We start from the raw sequence: 19,036 nt of genomic DNA on the forward strand, positions 1-19,036 counted from the left end.
GAAGATGTAACATGCGTTTCCTAAAACACCACGCAGATAAAATGTGGTATGTAAAAAAAATGTAAAAATGTTTGCTAAGTGCGTCGACGCTGATACGAAAGACAGATCTGCTCTCAAAATAAAAGTCTTGGTCAGACAGCAAAATATTTTTGTCGCACTTTATCCAGGCTGCATCACATCCGGCCGTGACTGGGAGTCCCATAGGGCGGTGCACAATTCATCCAGCGTCGTCCGAGTTTGCCCGGGGTAGGCCGTCATTGTAAATAAGAATTTGTTCTTAACCGACTTGCCTAGTTAAATAAAAGGATAAATAAAAAAATACAAAAATGTAGAGCCTTGACTATGGCTTGTGTTAATTGCATTCTTCAGAAAGTATTCAAATTCAGACACTTTGCAGCGAAGCTAGTCAGGTCCATAATTATTGGGACCTTGATAAAGATTAGCAAAAAAGGCTTTATAAAATAAAGAATAGCAATACTGAGCTACATTGTATGCAAAAAAGAAGGGAAATTAGAATCCGTAGAATCCCTGAATCATGTTTAGTACATACTATATAATGTTGTAGTATACTGTAGAATACTATAGTAAATACCACAGTATTATCCACAAATAAGCACTATAGTAAATACTACAGTAATGTCCACCAAAACACTAGTCTGAAAAAAACACTGCAGTTTTGTAACTATGGTAAATAATACAGTATTTAATTAGCATATTCCCTTCCCATTCCCCTCCCCCATATACATAAGTGAGAAACCTACATGCCAAGTATAGACCATATATCGTGTTACTTACAGGATATAGAAAAGAGCAGAATAAATTGAAAGAGCTAAACTATCTGTTCAGACCCCAGTCCCACAGTTATGGACAATTGGCTTTTTTAGTATTTCTCCAGTAGGTTTCCTCAATGAGAAAGCCTCCACTTCTATGTCAAAGATAATAAAACAAAAACACTATAATTGTCACGTTCGTCATAAGGATCGGACCAAGGCACAGCGTGGTATGCGTACATTCTCTTTTTAATTAATGAATGAATGAACAAAAACAACAACCAACCACACGTGAAGCTATACAAACTAGTGCTGACAGGCAACTAAACATAGACAAGATCCCACAACTAACAATAGGGAGAATGGCTACCTAAATAGGATCCCCAATTAGAGGCAATGATAAACAGCTGTCTCTGATTGGGAACCATATCAGGCCAACATAAACATACAAAAACCCTAGCTGACAAAAACCCTAGACATACAACAACTAGAGTACCCACCCTAGTCACACCCTGACCTAACCAAAATATACAGAAAAACAGAGAATCTAAGGTCAGGGCGTGACAATAATAAATACTACAGTTATGTCCACAAATGTATACTACAGTTCACAAAATCACTACAGTAAATACTACAGTATACTACAATCCGCAAAAACATTACATGAATTACTGTAATATATACTACATTTTTCTTTTAGTACAGTATCTATACTGTAGTTAACTGTAAATACTATAGTATACTACAGTAAATATTACAGGAAAGTCTGCTAAAAGACTACATTGAATACTATAGTATTTACACCATATTGTTTTTTCATGTGGACTGTTCCAGATAAATCTCGTCCACTGGAGTGTTGCATTGCTCACAAAGCAAAACCACTATATCCTGAGTCCTTTAAAGTCCTTCCTCTGCCTCTCTCTCCCTTTTCCCTCCCTCCCTTTATGCCTCCATCCCTGCGTGCCACCACATACACAATTGAAGATCTGGGTCAACCCTGTCTGTTCTCCCGCTGTTACGGAAGAGTGGAAAGAACGAAAGAAGGGAAAAGAAAAATAGAGAGAAGAAAAAGAAAAGGAGAGAAGGGTGAAGTGAATCAAAAGGACGTTGGGGTGACATCTGGTTGTGCTTCCAGGACGACAACAACAACAACTCAAAGCAGCAGCAGCAGGGACAAAGGCTGCCCTTATTTGACCTTTGAGCTGGGTGACTTGTAAACAGTCACGACACACAGCAGACTTTTTCCCCTCCTTCTGCATGGGGCTAAGGGAAGAAACTATATGGGTTTTTTTTCATTCTTGCCAGCTCTCTCTCTCTCTGGCCTCAAGTCCTAATCTCCCCCCTCCTTCACTCACTCTCTTTCTCTCTCACGCCAAGCTTCCTGCTTTCCTGTCAGGCATATATCAGGCCAGTCAGCTGTGAAGGGTCTGACAAACCTCAGGGCTATTCAGTGGGGCCGGCGCGACGCGATTCATTTAAAAAAAGAGCGATTGAAATAAGCCCTGGCACAGTAGTTGCTGAGTAAGCAGGGGCTGTCTGAGTCTCGTCGTGGTTTTGCTTTGTAAACTCCCCTCACTGACTACACACACACTGCTACACACATGAATGCACACACACACACAGACAAGCACATACACATACAGATAAACACACACACTCGCCCTGTGGCTAGCCTGGGTCCCCACCCCCATTCTCTTTCTATTGTCCTCAGCACATGGTGTTGATTTAGTGCTATGTTCGGGGGCTGCCATTCATACACTAGTGTGTGTGTGTGTGTGTTTTTCCTTTTCTATTTTCTATTCAATGTTTTGAGAGATAACAAAGGCATGGAGGTTTGTGTTGGGCCACAACTGATGTCAAAAGCCTGCATTGTGTGGGTTGGGGTTTTTCTGTATTTTATCAAAGGGGAAGTGCGTGTGTGTGTGTGTGTGTGTGTGTGTGTGTGTGTGTGTGTGTGTGTGTGTGTGTGTGTGTGTGTGTGTGCGTGTGCGTGTGCGTGTGCGTGTGCGTGTGCGTGTGCGTGTGCGTGCGGGCGTGTGCGTGCGGGCGTGTGCGTGCGCTTGCCAGAAATTAACCATGACTGACAGTTGAGTTGATGCAATTAGGGTTATACGGGTCCATTTCATGCCAAGCCATGGTACATGACATCTATGACTACCCTTTTATACTGTGTAATATGGGCCTCAAAGGTCACAAACCATCAACAACCCCCACTGTGTATAAGCCCTGCTTCGAGAGCGTATAACTGCCCATATTACCTTTCTTTAATTCTCATTGATTGGGTGCCCTTTTTTTCTGCAAATGAAAAAAAAAATATATATATAATAAAATTCACCTAATTTCCTACTTTTCCCTTTTTCCTAGAAAAAGGAGCTAGCTGCTGATTCAGGTCAAAAGGCAGAACCGCTAAACCCATTACAATTTCACAGTGCTCGAAAAGTGGAGACCTACGCTCTGAGAGAAAAAATCTAAACTCGCACCCACACAGTGGCACTGAAATAGCTAAATGAAGCTCACAACAGGAGCAATAGTCTGCAATGCATTTAGTTTATAAAAAGTAAGTCAGCTTTGCCTTTCTTGATTGGGAAAGTCAGGCTAGATATATGAGTAGCCAGAGCAGAGTCCGTATTCAACTCGTTGCATCATTTCCCATCTTTAGCTGGGGGGCAGCATATGCTAGCAGAGTTGCTAATCTTGCAGGGCCGGTGCCAACTGGGGACCTAGCCAAGGGCCTATGGGCACTTCTAGTGGAGTGGAAATGGTGCAGAACTGGTGCAGTATCAGGTTTTGCATTGTGTCTTGCTGACTGTCATTACACGAAGCTACTCATCAGTGCTTCAACCAAGCTTGCAAACCTAACTGATGACTGTTCTGCAGCCAAATGATGATGATGCTCAAGTAGAGAACCTGGAGTTGGATCAGTACATCTTTATTTCCTGAGTTTGGAGTTCTACCATGCACCATGTTTTTGTGGGACATTAGATAGACTTGGTATATACAGTGGGGCAAAAAAGTATTTAGTCAGCCACCAATTGTGCAAGTTCTCCCACTTAAAAATATGAGAGAGGCCTGTAATTTTCATCATATGTACAGATGTGACAGACAAAATATGGAGAAAAAAATCCAGAAAATCACATTGTAGGATTTTTAATGAATTTATTTGCAAATTATGGTGGAAAATAAGTATTTGGTCAATACTTTGTTATATACCCTTTGTTGGCAGTGACAGAGGTCAAATGTTTTCTGTAAGTCTTCACAAGGTTTTCACACACTGTTGCTGGTATTTTGGCCCATTCCTCCATGCAGATCCCTCTAGACCAGTGATGTTTTGGGGCTGTTGCTGGGCAACACAGACTTTCAACTCCCTCCAAAGATTTTCTATGGGGTTGAGATCTGGAGACTGGCTAGGCCACTCCAGGACCTTGAAATGCTTCTTACGAAGCCACTCCTTCATTGCCCGGGCGGTGTGTTTGGGATCATTGTCATGCTGAAAGACCCAGCCACGTTTCATCTTCAATGTCCTTGCTGATGGAAGGAGGTTTTCACTCAAAATCTCACGATACATGGCCCCATTCATTCTTTCCTTTACACGGATCAGTCGTCCTGGTCCCTTTGCAGAAAAACAGCCCCAAAGCATGATGTTTCCACCCCCATGCTTCACAGTAGGTATGGTGTTCTTTGGATGCAACTCAGCATTCTTTGTCCTTCCAAACACAACGAGTTGAGTTTTTACCAAAAAGTTATATTTTGGTTTCATCTGACCATATGACATTCTCCCAATCTTCTTCTGGATCATCCAAATGCTCTCTAGCAAACTTCAGACGGGCCTGGACATATACTGGCTTAAGCAGGGGGACACGTCTGGCACTTCAGGATTTGAGTGCCTGGCGGCATAGTGTGTTACTTTGTTACTTTGGTCCCAGCTCTCTGCAGGTCATTCACTAGGTCCCCCCGTGTGGTTCTGAGATTTTTGCTCACCGTTCTTGTGATCATTTTGACCCCACGGGGTGAGATCTTGCGTGGAGCCCCAGATCGAGGGAGATTATCAGTGGTCTTGTATGTCTTCCATTTCCTAATAATTGCTCCCACAGTTGATTTCTTCAAACCAAGCTGCTTACCTATTGCAGATTCAGTCTTCCCAGCCTGGTGCAGGTCTACAATTTTGTTTCTGGTGTCCTTTGACAGCTCTTTGGTCTTGGCCACAGTGGAGTTTGGAGTGTGACTGTTTGAGGTTGTGGACAGGTGTCTTTTATACTGATAACAAGTTCAAACACAGTTGAAGTGTACCTATGATGAAAATTACAGGCCTCTCTCATCTTTTTAAATGGGAGAACTTGCACAATTGGTGGCTGACTAAATACTTTTTTGCCCCACTGTACACTGGATGCCCAAACACACTCACATGCTTACACACACACCTCATTAAGGTTAGGCTACATTATTTCACAGATAACATAGGGTCGTCAAGGAAATGGTGAGGAATTGTTGTCGTAACAAAATTTGTTTGTGTATTTTTTCACGGTATATCTAAAGTCGGGAATATAGCAGATAGAAATCAGTGTAGGGAAGACCGAAGGCCTTGGAGGGCAGCGGAAGAGCACGGAAGGCCTCTTTCTACTGCCTTTTCCTGGAATTGTTCCCCATTGTTAAAAAGGCAGAGAGCTCTGATAGAACAATCGAGCAGAAAAACAGCTGGCTACCTGCTGTCAAGATGGCAATAGGCGGAAATCCGCCAATAAACACTTGGCTTTGTTTCAACTGAGGTCTCTGGTAGGCTATTTAGCTTTAAGGGCCTCGTCCTATTGGAATTTTTTCAAACTTCCATTCACCTCAGCCATGAGGTCATCTGCTATGCTAAGCACAGAAAATAATTCCAAAACAAAAGGTATTTTCCGCACCAATTTCACGTTCAAATTCACCCGTTTTCCAGGTTAGGCATATGTGTATACAAGAACTATAGCAGAAATCAATAGACAATCCAAGGTCTTAAGCAAATCTTTCAAAGTGACAACAACTGGTTAGATAACTTTATCGATTGCACTGTTAACCATTGTGAAATGTCCTACTGAGCGTGTTAGATATTTCCTTTGGACCATCTAGGCCATACCATAGTATTTCTATTTACACATCATAAATACCTTGTGTCGTTGAGATAAAATCTTGGCCCTTGGACTGGCGGGCTTAGCATCAATAAGACAATGTAACTTCGGAAGGCATGTGACCGGTGCACAGCGCCCTTGAACCCGACATCGCCTAATTGCCCATTGTGACACTCCAAAGGTTCACGGGGTGGCAATAATTTGTGTTTATCTATGTCAGATCGACCTCTAACTATGAAATTGTCAGGACCTACTAAAGATTACCACACACAAGGGGCTGTGAACTTTGACGGGCCACTTTGTACAGGGTAGTTGTGCAGGGTAACTCACCAAGAATAACCTTTGTTATGTAATGTTTATTCCGTACACTCATTGGACTAGTACAACCTAGCTACAGGTTTACAGATTTGTTTGTTACATGGCACTTCGGGAATAGTTTATTTTTAGCGGTTCACAGCAAATATCTTTGATCATTTTTTTCCTGACCTGATCAAATGAGTAAATTGGTCAACAATAATTGCACCGATTGGCCTATAGGTGGAGCTGTTATAAGCAGTCTCACTTAAACCCTCATATCCTCCGCCCTGTTTGACCTAAAGACTTGAACTTTGTATGTAGGTGGCCCATAAGGCCCATCAGGATAGATTTGGTTTAGAGTGCTTGCTTTGTTATCCAACTGATCTTGTGTCCTTTCTGTCATCGTGTGATCACCGTTCATTGCTGCTCGCAGCTATTTTTTGAAAATATACTTTTAAAGTATTTTGAATGTTCATTGGATAGATACAGATAAAGGTGAAATGTAGAAGGGTGCTGAAAGAGCAGTGGTACGGATTCAAACCCATGCTGGCAGTGGTACATTGTACATGTGCTCCAGGGGCAGCGGCTAGACCACCCCAGACCAGGAATAGTTTCTATGTGCGTGTAGCACATCTTTTTCTAAGTAAGTCCCCCTTCTTGGAATCATCTATGACCTTTAGACTTGTGTTTATCACTGTGATCTTACTACCTGTAACCTCTAATAGTTTACTTTTGGACCTAACATTGGGTTAATGGCTAACTTTGACGGAGTGAGGTGAACACGGTCTGACGGATCAGTAACTCCCTTAACCAGCACATTGGGCAATCGTGTGACACAGAAACAGTCACGGTGGGGCATTACCCATGAGTACTGATTTTGGCATGAAGGTGAAAACAGTGCTTTGTGGTGATGTAATCCAAGATGGGAGTTGGGTGAGCCAATCAGAGTGCAGTTTGTTTGACAACACCTTATCGTACGTGTTAGTGAGATTGCCGCAAAAAGGAGACAGACCAAACAACCTGGAAAATTCTGAACTCGTCCGGCTTATGTACACGTCAACATCAGAGATTTGTTTTTTTGTCTTTTTTATCAATGTAAAAAATATGAAAAGAAACTAACTATAGATTTCCATCTGGAAAAGTCTTTAGAAAACAATATTACTACACTGCTTCTTGTTTCTAGGAAGAAAAACCTAATTGCTTACTTAGTTAACTATTGATAGACAATTACTTGAGCACACATATTTATGTATGCATGTTTGTAACGCCTCAACATTATAATGTGTCCCTGAAATTCATTCAGTGTCTGGCAAAAGGTTCCTATTCCCGTAATGAAAAACAATTAAAACATGTTTTTTTTTTTTATCTAGTATATACTGTGAACATGTGAGTGGGAGGATTCTACTGCATATCAACTGCTATTCTGTCAACCATTAACTGCCTGCCTTGAAAATGATTCATCTCTGTTTGACCTCCAAAGAATGACAAATTCATGTTTGGACTTGGCTCCCCATCCCTTCTAACATAGGAGCTGGTTGGCTTGGCACAAATAGGAATTGGCAGGGAGCTGAAGCCACTCAAAACTCTCTCTCTCACACATAGACACACAGACACACACGCACGCACGGGCTTCCCGCCAAGTTGTTGTCCAATAGTCCGACTGAATATGAAGGAAAGCTGAGTGTGTGTGCGAGTGTCAAACGCACTCTCCTCAACCACAAGGTCATCCAGTCCAGCCCAGCCCCTCGTACCCACACAAACAGCTTTACACCCCGCTTCGGTCTCTCAGGGTCGCCTGAGATGTGATCCCTTTCCAAATCAATTTCCAAAATGGCTGCCCCGGGTGAAGAGAGGATAAGCCGACCTCTCGCTGTGACTGCTTTGCCAAGTCTAGCAATCGGCTTTGCAGTCAGGAGCAGTGTTACTCATACGCCTACTTGCTGAACTCTTACTTGTTGTGAAACTCAAGGCCCTTCTGTAATGATATCATACCAATTACATAATACAAAAATAATATAGATGATGATAATTTTGTGTATTTGTCAGTGCAGCATGCCCCCCCCCCCCCCCCCCCCCGCTTTACCGCCTGCACCCCCCCCCCCCCCCCCAAACGCTGACCTGCAAAAGTGCTAACCCTCTCCATGTCGTCTCTCTCTTCCCGCCCGCGCGCTAAAACATGCACAAGCCAGCGAGCTGTGCTGCAATTAAAGCTGAGTGTGAGTCATGGGTTGCACAATAATGCTGTGCTGCGTAATCATATAACACCGGTTTATCTGTCTCGCCAAGGGCACCTAGTGTACTCTGCCCTGCCGCCCAGGGCTGTGTTGTGCTTTGTTGTGACAGTGTGACAGAAAGAGATGAAGAACGATACAGAGCTAGAGAGAGACCAGAACAAATAAGAGGAAGAAAAGGGAGAGAAAATGGCTTTGGTGGGTGTGAGAGAGGGAAACTGGAGTTAGAGAGGTGTAGAGATAGGGAAAAAGTGGAGAGAAGAGGGGTGTCGACAGGTGGGTTGTGGCTGGGGAGACAGCCCAACAGATTGGCTAAAGCCACTGATGTTCTCTAGCTCACTCAGCTCGTCTTAGCTCAGAGAATACAGCCTGCCAAGTGCCCTGCCTCACCTCTGGGACATGACACACTAACACACACACAGCTCACACATATTCAAGGCTTACACACGCAAACACACAACTCATGCACACACTAGCACACAACTCACACACACTAACACACGCTCACGTAAGTCTTGAATGAGTGTGTCAGGCTTACGTTAGTTGTTTGTTAGTGTGTGTGAGTTGTGTGTTAGTGTACATGAGTTGTGTGTCAGTGTGTGAGCTGTTTGTTAGTGTGTGCATGAGTTGTGTGTTTGCGTGTGTAAGCCTTGAATATGTGTGAGCTGTGTGTGTGTGTTAGTGTGTCATGTCCCAGAGGTGAGGCAGGGCACTTGGCAGGCTGTGTGTGTCATTCAAGGCAGTCGCGGTGGGGCGTTACGTCTGCAGGTTATGGCACAGGCGGTTAATGCTGTAGCTGAACCTAAATGCTGTAGAATAGACTATAGGAATGGTCTATTATTAAGCACTTTGCAGAGAACAGTTTGAATGTGCACTGACACTCTCCAGCTATGCTATAGTCTAGACCCGAGGCTATGAACCAAGAGCAAATGAATTGGGACTGATGCATTGTTGCTAAGTGACACTGTCACACTATAAAATGTTTGTTTGGAGATCCATGTGCTCTTTGGGCCAAATCCCATCTTGAGCAGCACATACCTAAATCCAACATTTCTGTCAACTATGCATCGCTGTTATAGAGAGATTTGTGCAAATATCCGACACATGTCTCAAGCAAGTATTTGGCCCTCATGCCTATAAAACGGGTCGTATTCTATATGAACAAAACATAAGCAAACAGACCGTGTTCACCAATAAATACGACCACGGACAATTACCATTTGTAAGTCAGGACACAGGGTTGTTGAAAGGTGGCTCAAAATAGGGATGGAAAGAGCAATGGGAACAACGCTATAAAACAGATTACAGGAGGAAGAAGGAACATGAAACAACACAGGTATAAAGATAATATGTAAATTCTTCACAGAGAGGGAGAAAGAGAGAGAGAGAGGGAAAGAGAATGTAAAATGGTTATTGTTTTCATCCCAGCTGATTCTGTTGGACAGAGTGGAATTCCCCCTGTTCATGCAGAAGGCCTTGTGTTCCCACGTCTGGTGTAGGTCCAAAATCCCACCCTGGGAAATTGGGTGTCATTTGGGATGCAGTCCTGGTTTTCGGTGTTCACCACGCCCTCACATCTGGTTTGAACGAGACTAGCTTGGATAAATGACTTGTAAAAGGGGCTGATAGTTTTAGAGCGGCGGGGCCTTCATGGCGAGGCCTCGCGTGGAATATAGCGGCCGGGGCCGGATGACAAAAACAGAGGGGAAGCTGGAAAATGTCTGAAAATGTTGAGCAGTTGACGGTTTGATTCATGTGCTAGATGTCGTAAAACAGTTTCCTTGACACAAGGACTTGCGAGGAGGGCCTCTTGTTTATTTTTAGGATTCTCTCATCGAGACCAGGCAGAAATAAAGTGACTTGCAAATATGGGGTCTACTAGCAATGAATCTATTACCGTTTAGGATATGTAAGTAGCGGAGGTAGCATGCTAGCTCCCTGAGTAAGCTTTGTGACCTAACACAGTCTAGCAGAGAATCTATTACCGTTTAGAATAAATATGTAGCGGAGATGGTTCTCTGAAGTACAATTGCAAGATGAGTAAACATCATCTTAGATGTGAAGACTTCTGTTACCTCCCCGAGCAAGGTTTTAGCTTAGTGGGCCAAAACGGTCTTCTGTTGGGCAGACAACCTGTTTTTTAAACCTGCTAGTATACTCTAGGATACTGGACCCTCTTGCTGCTCAACTCTCAACTTGCTAGTTGGTTAAAAAGGTCGATGTGACTCGGTTGGTCACATGATCAACATGTTGCATCACATGGGCCTACCATTCCTTAATAATCACGTTGTGTCATTTCTGAGTGGGTGAGACAAATGTACCTTTGGAAGGGGCAATAGCCAACCCAGCACCCTCCCCTAGAATCTGCCTTGTTCCTCTGTGAGACACTCGGAAAAAAGCTTTAGTGTCAGGAAAAAAGACATCTTCATCTCCTGTCATCCACTTTAACCTGATACTTCAGACTCAAAGTTTTGCCTTATTATCTTTTCAGAAACTCCACTTTAATGGGCTTGCTCCCTTGGAGTGGCCTGAAAACTCTGTCTGTCTGGACATTACCTAAGCTGTCATTATTTGCAGTTTCTTGCTTCGGGGCCTAGTTACATCACGGTGAACTTTGCCATGCGACGCTGATGTTATTTCTGGCAGCCCTGTGTTCCGTACCTGAATGGAGAATAGCTGGCTTAGCACCCTGGCAAACGAACTGGCGAAGAGGAAAAACAGGGAAAACAGGAACAAAAAATGTTTTCTCCCGTAACGGGCCCAGACCATAAAAGAATCCATGAAATTGAAGCGGCACTTCGTTGATGAGTTTACCATTCTCGCACCGAAGATGCATGTGGATATCGGAAAGAGTGAATCAAGGGGGAAATTGCAGAGCCCCAAGATGCAGGGTTGCATCACAGTAGGGAAGAAAGGAAGCCTATAAGTATTTTGCAGATACTGCTACTCAAAGATAATCCAAACTCAATGGTATTTTGCACAAACATGGTGTGTTTTGGGTTTTGCTCGCCTTTCTCCATCAGGGGAAATATTTAATGGCCTAATATTCATTTTGTTTAAGTTGAGCTATGGAACGGTCGAGATGAGGAATGTAGGCTAGCATAATCTTTGGATCTTCTTTTTCACATAAATGAAAGCCTTATTTTGCTGGTGTCCACTAGTGTAGCTTTTCAGTTTGCATATCATATGATTTTACTCTTCTATCCTCTTAGGAATTTGTGTCCTCAACTGCTTTGTGATTTTGCTCTCTCCATATTTTCCCACACTGGAAGAAATTGCGGGGTAGATTCCAGCAATATCCCCACACGCTTGCGAAGAGTGTGCGATCATAGGCTCGGTTGTCTGCTATTTTTCAAAAATGTCCCCTTCCAGTATGTTACTGAATGCAGACTATTTTTTTAATTAAATGCCCCCATCCCCCGTTCCTTCTCTCACCCATCCTGCTTAACTGCTAGTCCTCACACACCCCTTTCTCCGCCCATCCTCCCCCAACTCCCTCCCCCTCAGTGTGGCGGCTTTGCAGATGTGGCACATCTGGCTCCAGGAGTGACTCATTATTATTCGCTCTGATGTTACACTCCTCTCTCTCTCTCTCTCTCTCTCTCTCTCTCGCTCTCTCTCTGTCTCCTGCTGCCATGGCAACTGATGAATGTTTGGCAGGAAGCCCTAGTCGGAGGATTCAGGGATGAATAAGAGCCTAGCAATGGGTGTGTGTGTGTGTGTGTATGTGTGTATGTGTGTGATAGAGAGAGTGGGAGGGATGGAAAAAGAGAGAGAGAGGGAGGGTATAGAGAAAAGGGGAGGGAGGGAGGGAGAAGGGAGTAAGCTCTCAGTAGTTTGGCTTCAATCCAGGGCAACCATAATGCCTGGCTGAAATGAGGCCCTTGGCAGAACACCAGGTCTCTGAGAACAAAGATGTGTGCTTCTAACGCCGGCGACAGGGCCCCGCTTGGCAGCCTCTGCGTTTACCCAGCAGCCTTTGCCTTGGCAGCCCGCCACCCTTTCCTTCCAGGCCTGCAAAGAGGATTAGGGTGGAGGGAGCGAGGGAGAGAGAGCGAGAGAGGGGAAAAAGAAAGCCTTGTTTTTCTCTTGTCTCCTCACTTTGCCCCTGTGACATCACCGCCTCTCCTCCGTTTCCAGATGCACACCATCCAAAAGTGTTTTTCCCCTCTCTCTCCAAACGCGCCATTTTATTTGAGTTGGCCTTCCATTTTATAAACGGTGTCGTCAGTCGCTATATTGAGGGTAAGTCTGAGCGCCCAAAATGGCATCCTTCTCGGTAGTATGACTAATTGCACTTGTAAGGACTAGGAGACTAAGATCTGCACCACATGCCTATGCAGTTTCCAAGCATTGACTTTGAATGCAAAACTCTGCTTTGTGAAAGTGATGCAAAAACATCACACCCCCTCCTATACAATAAAGTGCTCGTGCTGTGACATTACCAGGATATTGCATCACTCAGTACTGCAACACTGCATCAAAGATCAAAGCACTGCAGTCAACTCCGCTTCTCGAGACTGTTGCCACTTTAAAAAAGCAGCAAAGTCAATGCTGCAGCACCCAATTTATTTATTTATTTTTCAATCAGCATTCGTTACCTCTGCTTATTGATCTGCCAAAGAAGCATTGTGGACAATCAATAGGGTAGTACATTTTCCTTCGGCTCCATCCAAGAAGCTATCTCTTTAAGTGGCATATGCCTCAGCCGTTCGCACCATAACAGGCTGTCAGGGTCATAGAGTGGATTCATTGCAGCAAAGCAGGAAGTGATTTGGCAATTTATTGTGTGCACACTCAGCGAGCTGTGGGCAGTTGTCTGAAGCGTAGACCACACTATTTATTAATGTCTGTGTGCACACTGTAACCTAGCTTTAAGAGCTATTTAGGGGAGCAGTGAGGAGGGCTTTAAATGTGGGATCTTTTTTCTATGTAAGGCATGGGCTTAGTTCGTGTCAAGCTCGGATGTTTAAGACGAGAGAGAAAAAACCCTGTCTGTAAACAGGAAATGCTTCATTACTTAGAATGTCTTGATAGGAGAGTGATCTCCATAGTAACCCTTTCCTTCCTGCATTGACAATAACAACATGACATTATAATGATGATGATTTGGTTTCCCCTCCATTGCGCCACACTTGAAGTCAACTGTTGATGACGATAAACTAAAGTGTGATTTCAAGGAATCGGGAATAAGCAATCTTTTGTACATTTTTTCCTAATAATGTTTTTCGGATGAGTTTTACACAGCATGTTGCTTTTGTGTCTGTCAGAACCAACTGTGCAAAATAGCCAATAGTGCTAGGTCAGTGACTCCAAGCTTAGTCACAAACACAATGTCATCGACCCCATTCTAAAATAAGTCCATTAGTCCATTAGGTCTATAACTAGCCAATGGTTTTCAGTTAATAACGTAAGAATTCGGGCCTTGAGGAACACGTTGCAACAACCTCAGCCCACAAGATGAATTCCCCTAAATGGGAGGTTAGGCACCACAGTAAGCCTACACTTTCTTGGCAACTACGGAAGATGTCCTCTGACAAAAATAGTACGAATTTCATTTCAATTAAATCAAATACCTCGGAAAGGAAATGACCTTTGGGACTATAAGGCTAATCATTTATAAGCATTGGGAGCCAAACAGCTATTTATTTGGAACTCTGTCAGTTGCTTCCCGACAGAGGCAAAAGTAAAAGGCCATTTGTTTTCTTTTTGCTCTCGCAAGCAACATGCAGCAGCATGCGCTCGATAACTTCAAAGCACATGTGCTGTGTACAGTAATGCTTAATTCACGAAAAGTACTGTTTAAAAATTTAAAGGCTTTAACACATCAAAGAGAAGCCACTACAAAGCCATTTGTTCAATTATTAAGCAACTTCCATGCTGTTCATTTGCCCCAGTCGCATACTGGAAGGCTTGCGCATATAACCACCTAGTTACTGAGTCTACAGACAGATTACAGAGGAACAAAAGTCCATTGACTGAGTCATAAGGGGGGTTTGCCGAACCGTAAACATTCCTGGTCAAGGGCAAACTGATAAGATGAATTGTTTTTTTTAATCAAACATATCCTCACTCCCTAGCTTTGGCAAGCAAATGCATGGAGTCATGTGGTTCAGATATCGTCTTTATTTGTTTTTGTCATCATTGGATACTTTTGCGAATGGCCTGGAGTCCATCTGAACAAAGCTGGCGACAGTGTGACCTCAAAGTCACCTTCTCCAGACTGCTTTTCCTGGGATTCTTTCCCATTGAGCAGATTTCCTCCCATGTGAAACGCTAAGCTGAATAAACGGACTCCTTTGACCCTCTTCCTCGCCATGAGGCCATGTCTACAAATATCACATCTGACTAACTCCAACCTCCAACCAACTGGGAACCTTTTCAAGGGCCCTTGCCCAAGAGTCATGCAGGCAAGGAATGGCTGACCTGAAATAACTTCCAAGTAACACTTGGCTTTAAGCCAACAGGTATGACGTGATCATAACGCAAGGTAGGACTTGTCATATGACACTCTTATTCATGCGTTGCACATTTCATCACCGTATTGATTCGAATGTTCTTTTTTAGGATTGATGCCCAGCTGAGTATTCTACTCAATTGCAGTCTTAATGAATGCTGATGAAGATTTAGTCTAAAGTACATTACTGTGGCTTTGAAACCCAATGACATTTCAAAAGGAGGCAAATAATTAATAAGACAAGCTTTTGTCATCATTATGATGTTGGCAGATTTACATTAGATACCGTATAACTTTAGCTCGCTAAGATAGAGGGGAGAGCACCGAAAATGGGAGTTAATTTGACGACATCATAATGATGGCAAAGCTGTTTTCCACTAATTATTTGTCTACTTCAGAAATGTCATTGTATTTCCAGGCCACTATAGTGTACATTTGACGAAACAGTCATTAGCCCCCTGTTCAGAAAGACATCATTAACCATCGGTCAGACATTAATATGTTGCGGCATCTGTAAAACGTTGATAACAATGACAACAATGCAACCGAGTGACGGATGTGCAACCCATGAATAATATCTTAGTATCATATAATGATCCTCGGTTGTCGCCAAAAACAACACATAAAAAGACATACAGTAATATAATATAAGGGTAGCAATGCACCAGTACCTGTTGGCTTTAAGCGAAATGTTACCCTAATTTCTCTTTAACCACTCTTGCCATTCTCTTCCTCAGACCATTAAGAAGAATGATTAAAAGTAACAATAGCAGGCTCATGTCAAGACACTGTGGCAACCTGTGATTGTGTGACATGTAGTCCTCTGAGTTTGTGTGTGAGCCGCTGTTCAAGCTGCCACCAAAGTTGGAGCACCTGGGGATGCTGAGTGATATCAGCGTGCCACATAAGCCACCAGAGTGCCCTCACCCACCTCCTTCATCCCTCCCTCCCCATCCCATCAGCAGATCATCTTAGGGTCTTCCACCCTTCGTGACAAGCCACAATAGATGCTCAAGTGGGTTGTTATGCATGTAGGTGAGGGCAAGGGCAAGGGAGGGAGGAAGTGTGTGTGCGTGTGTGTGTGTGTGTGTGTGTGTGTGTGTGTGTGTGTGTGTGTGTGTGTGTGTGTGTGTGTGTGTGTGTGTGTGTGTGTGTGTGGATAGGGGTGTGTGTGTGTATTCTTTGTGTGAATGTGTGTGTGTGTGCACGCGTCTGTGACTTTGTGTTTGTGTCTGTGACTGACTTTCTGCATGTGTGTGTAAACTGTAATCACACCGCATAAGGGGATTGTTTTTCTTCACGCCGGCCCAGCTCAAGACAAGGCCACAAGTGTAAGGGATGTTCCCACTCTAATTAACCAGCTTACTAAAGAGTCTTAAGTGAAACAAGAGGGTTACCTTGCTGCTCTGCAGACGTCTTGGCATGGTAGTGGGGAAATGTCGAATCTGATTGGTAGCCATGATGATGAAACCCAATATGGTGTTAGCTTAAGTATGTATTTCGTTAGAGTCTAGATACACACACACACACACACACACACACACACACACGTGTGCATGTGCACACTCGTGTTGTGTGTGTGTGTGTGCATGTGTGTGCTCGTATTATTAAATACATACTCAAATGTACAACACACAATGCAAACTACACCACATCCAACCTATCTGACCTCCAGGTACATTCTTATTTTGGGTCAAAACTTTTCCTTTCTATTTTAATATCTACAGTATCTCTCCCTGCCATCACTTGGGATTTGCTTATACACCGTTCACAGGGGCACATTGTCCTGGATGCAAATAGCCCACACTGCTATTGCTGCTCAGTGCTCATTTGCCTGATCTGCCTCAGGCTGCAGAGAAATAGGACACATTGTTCACTGGTGCACCTACAGTAGCCTACGTGTCCCCCTCGCATCTCTCTTTCTCTCTCCACACAGCTGACTGGGCGAGCGAGACAGGGCATGTCACAGTGCTGCAGCCAAGAGAGCAGGACGAGACAAAATGGCCCACGACCACATCAAGTCAGCTGTCTGGGCGATGCAGATCCATACCGATGTGATACAGTCATACAGACCATTGAGTAAGAGATGACTGGGTTGCTACTGTTCATGCTGAGTCATTGTCAGGGGTTCACTGTTAGAATGGCTCTCCTCTTGGCCAGCCATCATTCCACAACTAGTTTGTTTACATTCAGGGGCATCATGCACCACAAAAATCTGAGGGGGAATAAAGTACATGAGGATGGCTGGGGTGTGGTCCAGAGAGGGGCCATGCCCCCATCCGTAAATTGGATAATTTAGCATTTTTCAAACACCTGAAACAGCTTTTTCCTGCAATCTATAGCCATAATCATTATGCTTAATTTTATGTCCAAACGTGTATTTTTTTCTCCATATCGAAGCATACCTCTTGTGCTGTCTATCCTCCTGACTGGTGGTTATTTAAATTTAAAAAACGAAATATGCTTCTCTGCATCTCTGCTAATCTGGGTAAAACAAGGAATGTCTTACCCAACATTTAGTTATTGCTTGCTTAACAAACATGCAAGCAGTTATACCAGCTAAGATAGTTAGACAAGCTAGCTACTCTTACATTGATTGATAGCCTGGAGATTGGGAACCTAGTTGGGATAGCTCAGTGGTGTAAAGTACTTAAGTAAAAGTACTTTAAAGTACTACTTAAGTCAGTTTTGGGGGTATCTGTACTTTAGTATTTATATTTTTGACAAATATTACTTCTACTTCACTACATGCCTAAAGAAAATAATATACTTTCTACTCCATTCATTTTCCCTGACACCCAAAAGTACTTGTTACATTTTGAATGCTTAAAATTATCCAATTCACACACCTGTCAAGAGAACATCCCTGGTCTTCTCTGCAGCCTATGATCTGCTTCATTTGGAAATTATGTCTGAGTGTTGGAGTGTGCCCCTGGCTATGCATACATTTAAACAACAAGAAAATGGTGGCATCTGGTTTGCTTTATATAGGGAATTTCATATGAGTTATACTTTTACTTTCAATACTTAAGTATATTTTAGCAATTACATTTACTTTGATGCTTAATTATATTTAAAACCAAATACTTTGACTTTTACTCAAGTAGTATTTTTACTGGATGACTGTCACTTGAGTAATTTTATATTAAGGTATCTTTACTTTTACTCAAGTATGACAATTGGGTACTTTTCCACCACTGGGATAGCTAAAGCCAACTTAAAGAAATTGCTAAGTGGCTAGTAGTATTATAGAGCAGAGGGGGCACCACGGGTCCCGAAGTCACCAAAATTCTGTAGTCTGGGGTCTGTAGTTTTTCATGATCTGGCAACCAACCTAACCAGCAAAAATGATGGACCTTATTTTGTATGATGTGATTAATCTATTGTAAAAAAATGTAATATGGGCTATGACAGGACCAGAGTTTTCTAATCAGGTCACGTGTTTGTTGGCTTTTGTGTTTATTAATTCCAGTTAATTTTGGATTGAAAAAGTCTAGGTAGCCTAGTCAGCCCAATGTTGAATATAAACCGAATGTATTCCCATTCACATTTTCTCACCAACAAATGGGCTATAAATACACACGTTACCTGCTTACACACCAGAGGGACAGTGTCCATAGTAGGCTCGACTATGCGGCTGCTGTTGTTAGTAGCCTACAGTTGATCAGGCTGAAAATGGTATCGTTTCCATGCAACACAGCATGTCAGATCGCTAAATTTGAGGTGGTATAGGTTGCTACATTTATGTAAGAGTTTTTGTTTGTGTCTGTCGGGAGTGACGCTTGGTATATATATATACTGGAGGAAAGTGGAGAGCATGCTTTGAACGTTGTGCAAAAGCACGAGGAGTCTGACGTAAAGGACAGAGCAAATGTGCGCAAATCGGCCTTAAGACATAAATGTCCCCCTCTTTCTGACGCTTTACGTCAATATATTTTCATTAAATCAAAAGGGGTTGAAATGTGGCAAATGCCGCCTCCCCACACGTTTTCGGCGGCTCTGTTACAGGACAAATCTGAGGCTGCTACCGTACATGTTGTAGCTTGTTGCTATACAATGGCATAGTTTGCCATTTTCCATGTTTAGCCTAATAGAAACAAATAGGTGTATCCAAAAATGAAACTATTCATCACATGTAGGGCGACTGTCTCTTTAAGAAGAGCCTGATTTCTTTCAGAAACC

At 43.1% G+C, this 19,036-nt stretch overlaps 1 non-coding gene across 1 annotated transcript; it reads left to right on the forward strand.

The window, feature by feature from the left end:
- Positions 1–866: 866 nt before the first annotated feature.
- LOC116355572 (U7 small nuclear RNA) lies at positions 867–921 on the forward strand. Its single transcript, XR_004204580.1, has one exon. It is a non-coding gene; the product is annotated as a U7 small nuclear RNA (small nuclear RNA).
- The last annotated feature ends 18,115 nt before the right edge of the window (positions 922–19,036 follow it).

The sequence above is a fragment of the Oncorhynchus kisutch genome, linkage group LG20 (assembly GCF_002021735.2).
Source record: "Oncorhynchus kisutch isolate 150728-3 linkage group LG20, Okis_V2, whole genome shotgun sequence".
NCBI classification, from domain to species: Eukaryota; Metazoa; Chordata; class Actinopteri; order Salmoniformes; family Salmonidae; genus Oncorhynchus; species Oncorhynchus kisutch.